The sequence below is a fragment of the Ptychodera flava genome, chromosome 3 (assembly GCF_041260155.1).
Source record: "Ptychodera flava strain L36383 chromosome 3, AS_Pfla_20210202, whole genome shotgun sequence".
NCBI classification, from domain to species: domain Eukaryota; kingdom Metazoa; phylum Hemichordata; class Enteropneusta; family Ptychoderidae; genus Ptychodera; species Ptychodera flava.
The window spans coordinates 29,309,679-29,321,805 of record NC_091930.1 but is presented as its reverse complement, the minus strand read 5'-3'; the positions used below and the strand labels follow the sequence as shown (position 1 = coordinate 29,321,805).

General features: G+C 37.5%; 1 long non-coding RNA gene across 1 annotated transcript; it reads left to right on the top strand.

Moving 5' to 3' along the window:
* Positions 1-9,833: 9,833 nt before the first annotated feature.
* Positions 9,834-11,068, top strand: LOC139126079 (uncharacterized). Its single transcript, XR_011550458.1, has 3 exons — positions 9,834-10,052; positions 10,284-10,556; positions 10,805-11,068. It is a non-coding gene; the product is annotated as an uncharacterized lncRNA (long non-coding RNA).
* The last annotated feature ends 1,059 nt before the right edge of the window (positions 11,069-12,127 follow it).

The window sequence follows — 12,127 nt, the reverse complement described above, 5'->3', positions numbered from 1 at the left end:
TCCTTATAGAAAGCTGGGAGGTGTCCTGTTACAAATTTAACCCCCTTTTTGTCTAAATTCAGAAACGGTATCAATTCGCTCCCTCCATACGTACTGAAATGAAACTGTGGTATTATCATCCAAGTATTTTCTCCACCTTTGATAAAACGTGAAACCCACTTGCATTTCAGGGCTTTTATCATAGCATCAACATCTATCATTTCTAGACCCCCATTCTCAAATTTGTTACTGATAATTGAACGCTTAATTTTTCCCCGTTTATAACCCCACAGGAAATCATGAAAAATATTTGTCAAACGTCGCGAGAAATCTGCAGGAGTTTCCATCATTGCTGCTATGTATGCCACCTTGGAAAAAGCTAAGCATTTCAGTATTGTGATCTTTCCAAAAAGTGAAAGGTGTCTTCTTTGCCATATTTTTAACATCGTCTGAATCTTCTCTATCTTATCATCCCAGTTCAATTTTTTCAAGTCTCCTTTATTGTGACCAAAGAAAACACCTAAAGCTTTTATTGGGGTGTTAGGCCATGAAATATACCCAAGATCAGCTTTATTTCTCCAAGTTCCAAGTTTTAGCCCTTCTGTCTTATTTCTATTCAATCTTAACCCAGCATACTTCCCATATTCATCAATAAGGTTAAGTACTCTGCACAGACACCTTGCTTTACTAACATAGATTTGCGTGTCATCGGCCATTTGCGTGATTTTTACTGCTTTTGAACTATTCCCATTCTTTATAACAAACCCCTCAAATTCAGGATCATTTCTTATAACCTCTGCCAGAATCTCTACAACCAATAAGAATAATAAAGCTGACAAAGGACAACCCTGCCGTACCCCTCTTTGTATTTTAAATAATCTTGAAATCCACCCATTACTGATGATAGCACTGTTACAGTCTTTGTAGATTACTTTTATCCAGTAATGAAGGAATTTCCCAAACCAAATTTGTTAAGAACAGCGAAAATAAAACTATGTTCAATAGAATTAAAGGCTTTGAAAAAATCTAAAAATAAAATCGCACCATTTTTCCCTTTTCTTTCTGCAAAATCAATTACGTCCTCAATAACACGCACATTTTGTCCAATAAAACGCCCCTTTATATATCCCACCTGATCACTATTAATCACATCTGGAAGAATTTGTTTCAATCTATGAGCTAGTACATACGATAGAATTTTATAATCATGATTCAAAAGCGAAATAGGCCGCCAATTTTGAATATCTAACCTAGGCTCTTTTTTGGGAATTAAAGTTATCAATCCTTTGTACTGTGATAGAGCAAACTGCCCTTCTGAGAAACCCTCATTCACCGAATTCAAGATCAAATCTTGTAATTCTTTCCAAAAAACTTTATAGATTTCCACTGGAATTCGTCCGAACCTGCCGTTTTAAATTTGTTAGTTTTCATCTTCCGTACGACCATTTTACATTCTTCCTTTTTTATTAACCCCTCACATCGTTTACGCTCACTCATACTAAATTTGTGAGTTATGTTAATATTATTCAAATAATTATGAATTTCATTACTCTGTCTGAATTTTATATAAAGATTGGTAAAAATGTATTGCAGCCCCAAGAATTTCACCCTGTTTAGTTCATCTACCTCCATCTACCTCAAGCATGTTCATATGTTTTGTTCTGTAACGTTTTTTTCTGCAAACCCAAAATAACTGGACGGGTATTTCTCTCTCCTTCCTCGTACCATTTTACCCTAGATCTAATTTGGGCACCCCTCAGTCTATCAATATAAAACTTATCATACTGCTTCTTCTTCTCCAAATATTCTGCTTCTATATCTTTGTTTCTCCCCTCTAGGTTATTCAATTGATTTTCTAATTGTTTTAAGTTCTCTGTCAGTAAAACTTGTTTCTTTTTTGTCCCCCTTTGTTTAACTTTTGCATATTTAATGGAAGCTTCTTTGATTCGTACTTTGACCATCTCTAGAGTACTTCTATTATCATAAATATCTTTGCAATCCAAAACCGTACTATTGATGACTTCACGAACTAAATCTTTGTAATTCTCATCAGATAACAAACTCGTATTTAATTTCCAGTAACCAGCCCCTCTAGTGTGTTGATTCAAATTTAATTTAAGAGAAACTGCGTTGTGGTCAGCTCTGACTGCAGGTCGAATATCTACAGACTGCACGCATGACAGTAAATCTTTCGCAATTAACCAAAAATCAAGTCTGCATGCGAGGCCCAAGGAAACTTGTCTCCAAGTAAACTGTCGCTCATTTGGATTCATTTCCCTCCATATCTCGCAAAGCTTCAAAGTGTTCACAACTCTACACAAAGATTTTGGCTTTTCTGTGTGGCATTTTGTACCACGTTTATCAATGGTTGGATCTATCACACAATTAAAGTCTCCCCCAATGACAATGCTTCCTTCTTCATGCGCATGTTTTTGAATCCAACATTTTAACTTAACAAAATAATTATCTCTCTCTTTCTTCTGATTTGGTGCATATACATTGACCAAGGTAAATATTTCGTCATCGTGTTTTAAAATAACAATCAATTTTCGGCCACCATCACATGTCTTTACACCCAAAACTTCACAAACAAAATTGTTATCAATCAAAATTGAAACGCCCTTGCTATGGAATGAACCAAAAGAGCTGAAAATTTTTCCTTTCCATTCTTTCTCAATATCTTGTTGTATTTGTTCGTCCCAATAAGTTTCTTGTACAAAAAGAATATTAACTTTTTGTTCTCTACTCCACTGAAATATTTGCTTTCTTTTGTCTCTACTGCGTAGACCTCTACAGTTTAGAGAAAGGAAATGCATAGATCAGTAAGCAAAAGGAAAAAAGATTGGCTAATGTCTATCTAGTGTCTACTTGCGCCTTTGTTTTCTTCTTCTTCTATTTTCACTTCTTCTGGTGTTTCCTGGTTTTTCCCAACCACTCGACCGTTCGAACTCTGAACAGGACAACCCTTCGTCAGACACTTGCGTTGCGATAGAGGTAGACATTTCTGTTGATGTGCTAATATGCTTCCTCTTCGCATCTGTCACGGTAGTCTTTGTCTGCTTGCGATGTAAAGCTGCAGCATAGTCCGTGATCTTCTGTTGGACTTTCTGTGCAGTTGCAGCAAAAGCCACATCGTCGATCGTCTCCTCTCGATCTCCTTCGTCGCCCTCGCTTTCTGTTTCTGAATGCGCGGAACTCCCTTTATCGGCCTTTTGATCAGCCTGTGCCCGATAACTTCTTAGCATCGACGCATAGCTCTCAGCCTGTGTGTCTCGTTCTTGTGAGGCACAGTTTGCTCTCACATGTCCGCTTTTCCTACATAAATGACACACAGTATCATTGACACAGTCTTTTCGAAGATGACATGAGCCAGTGATCATTTCAATCAAAACTAACGGAAAAATCGCCAGAAGATACTGCTAATGGAACTTTAAATGTACCATTTTTAATCATAATGTTAAATAAAGATTGCCATGTCGACAGTTGCATTCTCACAAGGTTTAATGTTGTTTTGACATATGGATGCTATACGCAGTTGTCTTCATAACTAGGTATGATGCATACAATGTACAAGATACTCACACGGGTGTTAATTTATTGATTTTGTTGCATACATAAGGATATAATGCTATTTTTAAACGAAAAATGTATTGCAAAAAGTTTAGCACTGGGTACAATGCTTTACATACGTTGTAGTATATTTAAAACGTATATTGACGTACATGAATCACAACATTAGTGGTATAATAAACGTATATCTTTGTACATGGAACATATGTTGATATACGTAGCGTATATATCTATGCAGAACAACAGTATATTGCAGATCTTTGCACACCAAGTGTACACTTGTGTATTGTATAAGTAAACATACGTGTATACTCAAGGTATTTGACAAATGTACAAAATCAATATATGAGTAAATATTGTTGTATATCGAGCATTTTTGCCAGGTGTAAGGTATGAAAAATCTGTGAACCAGTGTTTTGTATTAATTGGTGGGGAGGAGGTTAACGATCCAAATTCTGTTGTGTGCGTCAAAATCGCCGTAAGGATCAATTTTGAAACAAACAAATATAAAATTCGACGTTGAAACTATTACATATATAGGATATACGATATTTGAAGATGGATCGCAGTCAGACAAAATTATAACAACTTAGCACGGTAATTGATCCATTCGTTTTTTAGAATGGAGATTTTGCCAAGCGGTTTTGTCTGTTGCTTCTCCGCGAAGTGACCGGGTGCCGTTCTTTGTGAGTTCGAACCAGATCGAAAATTTACCGTACTTAATTGCAAAATATGAAGGCTGAACGAAAGACAGAAACCTGACAGCAAATAAAGAAAAAGAATACTGACACGGGACAGGTTCGTGTGTGAATTTTAAACATGTTGAAACAAATACTACATGGTTCGGATGGTGTACTATCTCCGCATAACAAATTTAAATAATTGCAACCCAAGTTGCGGCTGACAATGCTACACTTTTCTGCCACATATTAACAAATAACAAATACACAGACTAGAGTACAAATATGTCAGACGAGATACGTTTGGCAAACTTTCAATGGTAATTAATGTATTTTTGTATTTTTTTTTTTCATCAAGACGAATACATTTAAATTCAGTGTAGTGATCTACAGCTTCACGTTTTTGAGAGTATGAGATACGATTTCTATTTCTATTTCTATAAAATACCAATTGATTTTATGTACATATTTTTGTTTTAACTTGCTCATTTTGATATGATTTCATCGTAAAGTACTCGATGAACTGTATAGTAATCATACTATCAATTGGCTGTCTTTTATATTTTTCACTGCCTGATTTGAGTACTGATGAAAAAGCTGAACTCCTTGTGTATACAAGGAAGATGTTGCAGACTACTACGTGGCAAACGACAAACTCTGGTCCATCTACGATGGCTTTATCTTGATGGCAGTGCTCGTTAGCTCAGAAAAATGTCAAGGCTACGACTTATTAGCTATGTCGAGTCGTAGCCTTAAAATTGTTTCTAGCCTTCAGTTTATTAGGAATGTGATTCGCAAAACGTCACAATTGCACGGTATTGCACTTTTCCTCTTGCCTATCCTGATCGCTATTTTGTCAACCATGACTTAGCAGACAGATTTTCAAATATTTCGTAACACATTTTGTAATAAATTACATCGAAGTTACATAATATTTTGTGAATAAAAATATATTCATTTCATTTCAGCCTGCAGTAGTGTATGGATCTGAAGACTACGCAACTCCAAACTTAAGCATTCATTAAAAATAAATCGACGAACAGAAGGGACATCCGTGGCGTTCTGCTTTTTATCATATACCTACATTCACGTGCCTGTGTATAGCTATGGGAGAAAGCGCCCTCAGATCCGTGCATTTTTTTTACGTATCACGCCCCGGCCCGGTGCCCAAATATGGGCAATCGCGTGCATTTCTGAACTATCTCGATTCTGGTTACTACGCGCGTTGCTATCCGCAAACGTTCCATTTGTACACAAAGCCAGCGCGAGATTAGGAAAACGTCTGCTCGCTCAGATCATAGTTGCGCGTGGCGACAGTGGAGCCGCGCAGGTGACATCGGCTTTTATTTCTAAATTCTAGTGAAATCCTGTGTATCCTAAGTGCATGCCTGTTCAGTATAAATTACCAGAAACTGACATCACGCTTTTGTCCTTCTTACACCTCGATTTCAGCCTTGATCTGTGTTGGTCACGTACAGTACGGATGTTGCTTCGCGCGTTCTAGAATTCTGCAGGTAAACAAATGACGTCATTATGTATGTCAATCCGCGACGGGAAGCGGCCATCGTATTTCTGAAAAACTGACACAAATGGCGATGAATTTTTGATATCGCACGCATTTTTATCTCCTAAATAATGTTGAATATTATGTAAACTACATATTTATCATTCCATAAGGTATATGATAAAACCTTTACGGCCCTGATACGGCTTTTGCGGCCCTTGGTCGTACGGCGTACGGGCCCTCGCACGCTCGGGCCCTTCCGCCGTACGACCTCGGGCCGCAAAAGCCGTATCAGGGCCGTAAAGATTATGAACATCTGTTCCGTTATGGTTTTTGGTGGTCCTCGAGCGATGAGAAAGGTGCTGCTTATCCATTTTTTCAATGTCTGTGAGTATCGTGATCATTTAACGTTTCATGAAAGTTTATAACTTAAAGCTACAATTGCTAAAGCTACTATGCATGATATTGTAACGAAGAGGTAGTTAAGCTGGGGATCAGTGCAAATCTGTCATCGATACATGTACTATTATCCCACATTTCCGAAGTAGTACAGATAGATGCCGAATTAATCTCATATTGGTCCATGGCTTGTCGTGGAGGCAACCTTGATTGCCTTAAATTTAAAGAATCGCGGTTGAGGCACCCTAGCCCACCACAAAATACGGAATTTGGCGGAGGCCCCTTAAAATATCCCTGCCCCGGAAGTAACATCTTCTGAATTTAATTCCGTTGGTTGTGGTTGTGAGGTGCAGGATCCCGACGCTTTCTCCAAAAATCCTTTGATATTTCTTACGATCTGTGCTTCTTGTGAATGAATATTTGAACGTCGCAGGAGCTCACTAGCTTACCAGTAATTAATGTATGCATGTGGCTTCGTAACCATTTGTTGAATTTCCATAACAGTTAGGAATCTTGCGCACAACTCCTCTTCTGACTCTTTGTAGAAAATATTACTTTTTAAAGTGACGTGATTGAACTTCCTTGTTGCAAATGAATCCTACAGCTCCCTTTTAACAATTGTGACCGTGGCACTTGTAGCATTGGTCGTCCTAGCTTACAAAACATTTATACGACCGTGGATAATGGCCCTTGCTTACAAAAAAGTTGCCGTTTTGTTTTTCATTTAGCCAGACGTGACGTCATTCCCCAAAGTTACAACGGAAAATTTTGTTTTCTTCTTCTATTCTTAGTCCATGGCCTGACGTTTGTGGTGCACTATAGCGATACTTACCCACAAAGTCATAGAGTGTTTTCGATCATTAATTGCTTCTTGTTAAAGTTGAGCGTGGCACGAGGCTCCTCAGCTAACCAAGAAAGATTAATGAATAATTGATGTGGCTGTCGTGACCTTTTCTGGAATTTCATCAAATCAAGGAATATGCGCATAACGCCTCTTTTATTGTGAAATATCGCTATGGAGCATGGCACATTTTGACCACGAATTTGCTGCAGAAAAATCATATGACTTTCTTTATTAGTTTTTGATCAAGAAGCTTCATTCAGCCAGACTGTATTAGATGTAGTGTTAAATCATTATAAACCTGTACCTTCGACACGGGTTAAACCCAAACTAGCTCAAAAGAGGATCGTACGGTTCTGATTTTTGACACAGAAACCTAATTGATCTATATTAACATTTTAAGATTAGATAGATAAACTTAATTTGTCATTTGTCAAATTTGTACACATCCCTCTCTACACCGATCACTTAATAGGACAATACACTTTCTCATCTTAAAAAAAAAATCCCAGATATTATCAGCAACGCCCCCCCTTTCACTGGATTTCATTAGTAAATTAATGTTGAGATTAACTTATGTAGCTTCACTATCACACCAAATATGAGAACGTTTTGTCTCCTCCAGTACTGGCTTTGTCGACAAATGGCACATGTATGGATAGCAAAATCCGTAGTACTAGAATAAAGGCAGTTCAGAAATTCACGCAATTGCCTGTATTTGGACACACTGAGGCTGACAACAATGTGTTTAAATCTAGCGCGATGTTATTTACGTCCGGACTTTCTAAAAATGAATTAAGATCCCAAATCGTATATATCATCCGGCCGCGATACGTTAAACATACGCGGGTGTGAGGCCGCTTTTCCATAGCTTTACACAGGCATTTGAATCAAGGTAGCGTGAAATCATTAATTTTCACACGGCCTTATTTTGATGTCTCAGACTTACTAGTTTGCGTTCATTGTTTTTGCCCGTTGAACAACATATCATATTGTTATTTAACGTTTTGCACTGGAATCTAATTTAGAGGATTACGTTTCAGCAGAAATAATGAAATAAAAATCTGCTGAATCCTTCGGGCAAAACAATGTATGCATGTGACCACCAAAATCGTGTTAGTATCAGCAGTATCGCCCTTGTATGTCCTCTTTTCACCTATGCATTTGCTTTCCAGTGTAAGTTTGTGGTACAGCATCATCTTGAAGTCTTTTCCTAATCCAAATTTGATTGTGGATCGTCAAACTGCCGACGAAGTCCTTCTCTTGGAAACGGCCTTTGCATACCTAAAAACATGCACTGCACTTATAATTTTCAAAACTTATGTCAGTGGCAATCTTTACCGGCAATAATTTTTAGAGGCGGTGTTTTTACTTCGGGTTTCGAATCATTCAGAATGCCTTATCGAAATCTCGCCCACGATTATTGGTACATCCCTAATACTCAGGCAGGCATAAGCTATTTATGAGACTCCCTAGATCAGACCCCCTAGCCAATGCATCAAAACACGAAAACTTTACGTCATCATCCGGGCATTTCTCCCGACATGCTTTGCGAGGAAGAAGACAATATGGCTGCGCACAGTCGGCTAAAAAGGTCTCCATATTGCCTGATTTTGATATTTATTTTCATAGATAACTTCAATAAATCGCTGTTTCTGTGCAAAAAGTAATGATAAATGCTTTTATGACATACATAGAAACCTGTATAAGGCAGATTACATTTTGGGTGGACTATTCCTTTAAATTATTACTGTACAGTTCAGGTTTCGCAGGTATCACTGTATGAATGATATTTGTCAGATTTTACGAGAGCTGTCTTTAAAGTACACCCGGTCGACACATTGGTGATATTAGGCGATAGTACTCAACTAAATTGTTCTTACAAGACTTTCATCGAAAATGCAGTCTGGTTTAGAGTTAATGGGACTAAGAGGAGCGCGATAACACATAGAAGGGCACCTATAGAGAATGATTCACATTATGAGATTGTAGGAGATGAAGATGAACTTGAGTACAACCTTCGTATTTGGAATGTGACCATCGAGGATGAAAGAGCTTATCAATGTAGTGACTTACTGTCCCCTCTTGATTTCACTGAGGCCCATCTTTATGTTGTGAGTGAGTAACCCTTCTATTTTATAATACAATAGCTGACATCATCACTAAAACTACTTTTATCTCTAACTAAAATTAGTATTTTGGTGTTTTTGACAAAGTTCATATTCTAAATCAATCACCTTGTTTAACTTACCATGCTAGCACTGAGGGTACTTGTAACTATTCTGTACATCTTGTATGAATTATGTGCAGTGGTCAACATGACGCTTTAAAATCGTCATTTTCTGAGATTTTCCCCTTGACCTGCTTATTATGAATAATACTGATTATCGAACCCATAAGTTGGCAACTTTGGGAAAAAAATCGGGCCTCCCATCTGAAAACATGCAGTTCACTACAGACTTATTAACATATACAGAAAGAAAAGACACGCTCAAAAATGGCTAATCTGACATTCACATCTACGAATACATAATCTGTTTCACGACAATTTGCCGGTTTCCCTTTGTCATTAAGTTTTCACTCTTGCACTACGTAGAATATGAAGCGTTTTCAAATTAGATTAAAGAGACTCACCGTCGGTGACTGTGGAAGTTATCTTTTCTTAAATCGAAGACGACGAAAAGTAGAAAATATATGTCAACAATCTGACTCTTGCGGGCGATAATGCAACAAATAAACAAGTTATTTGCAACAATAGGAAATAACTTAATGGTTTTCTTTGATCTCACAGATCGGAATCCATTTTGTACAGTTCACCCCAATCGTATTCATATTGAGGGTGATAAAGTTATGTTAAGCTGTACAATCGTATTACATCCTAGTGCTCCAGGTGAGCTTGTATGGTTGCAGGACGGCCAAGAGATGCATCGTGAAAATGGCGCAAGAAATGTTTGGACAAAAACTCTGACAAAAGCAGATGACAAGGGCATCTTCGATTGCCAATTGCAACACAAGACATTGCAGAGATGGAAGATGTCCATGTTGTCGTGTGAGGAAGAGGTTATCCTCAATGTTCAATGTAAGTTGCATTTAATGTTTTGCTTCCACAGTTGCTGTGTGTTTTCCTATATTGATTTCCATATTGATTATAGCTTTTGCTCCTGCCCCACTGACGTAAATTGTATATGATTGTTGCACTCTTGCACACAATTTTATTAAAGCAAAAGTGCAGTATGACTCAACATTATTGAATAGAGTCGTGTGTATAGGGAATAGCTATACAGCTCTGATCAATTCAATTTATTCATAGATAGCCCACTCATTGCTATTTATGGAGGCAAAACCGCAATTATGGAAGGAGATACATACAACACTCGATGTAAAGTCATTGATGCCAACCCTGACGAAATATTGCTTACATATTGGATTGAACCACACGGGAAAATTATTGCTGACAATGCAACATTACTGCTTGCGAACGTAACAAGGGAACAGAGCGGTGACTACACCTGTGTGATGGTAAATGAATTCTACAACGGTGAAAATGGAAATGGTACAGCGTCTGTTATGGTGGATGTACAATGTAAGGTCGATTTTTATATTGCGAAAAAAGAACAATTTCGTCCTATTTTCTAAAAATAAAAAAGTAACCATACGGAATAGATTGAAATCGTATACCAAAGTACATATTTCAAATATCTTAAGAGTTAGTAGGACACTATCTCAAAAGATCCTCCTTTGAGTTCATGCATTTATTAAAGGCAGAGCATGATTGTATTAATATATGTACTTGCTCTTTTCCGAATTTAATTCAAGGGGGTTTTTTTGCAGATCTGCCAAAGATTGCCCTGACAGTGTCTCCCCGTTTCAACAACACTGAAAACGACGAGATAATCATTAGCTGCACAGTTCTTGATGGTAACCCCAAACCCGATTGATTAAGATTGTCACTAGAGGGAAAGGTCATTGCTGAGGATTCTGGACCAAGTTTACAACACCAGATTCCTGCTGCTAAAGCAAGCGATAGCGGTACATATAGATGCGAACCCTATACGTTATTCTACAATGGTGTTGAAAATATTCTTCGACTGAACACACAATCGCTGTACGTTGTGAGTACAATTGAGATCCTTTATTTCTATATTAGCATGTTTCTACGTAACCTACGTTTTCTGGAGTTTTTCTCAACCGTTTCCCCCTAACCTGTGAGCATTTTTATGTGTGTTTATTTACGGTCCGAAGAATAATACGTTACATGCCATCAAAGACAAGAATAAATACTAAGGAAGAAAGGGGTAAGTGGAGAATCGGGGCATTACTGATTGCTATTCTTACCTGAACCCAGTTACAATAAATTTTGGAAAAATCAAAGTATGCTGCAGAGGGGATAACTCAATGGCAAGAGAACAACAGTCACAGACGACTCATAACGGAAAACGCTGGTTCACAACAAATTCTCAACAACATAACAAAACGCATACATTTACGAGTCTTGCTAAATACTATTAAGATGGATCATCTGTTACCTCTTGTCGAAATGGTTTCTGGATATTTGTCAAAATTGATACAAAGAGTTAACGGACTTATTATTTATGGTGTTTGTCTTAAAATTCTTGCACATGACAAAGAATTGCAAACCTAAATACATTTGTCGTAGCATGGTATGGACGTCGGTTTTGATGACGGTAAATTACAGTATCGTACCAATGATTCTAGCATTGGTAGTACTCTAACAATTAATATCTTGAAAGCTAGTGAATCATGCCATAGATAGAACTACATTGCTGGGGTTTATAGAGTAGCATCATCAAGTTTATTAATCTGAATCATACTATGTCCTATTTGGTCAGTGGTTGAGGAATAACTCATAGTATTGACAATCATTTTTAGGCGGCTAGGTCACGTATGATACGTGTAGAGTAAGTACTTCCTCGTACGTCAAGGCTTTGGCTAATTCGGGGAAAAATATGAATGCATCGTAACATAAAACAGAATATAAGTCTGTACAAAAAAGTTTTATGAAAATCTTGTCGTTATGTTCAGGCAAAGAAGATATTTGTCTGGTAGAGCCCAGCAAAGGGAGACTTTTCTTGAAATAAAGAGAACCGAATGCAATCACTTTCTTTCGACACCCTCTGAAAATAATAAAAGTGA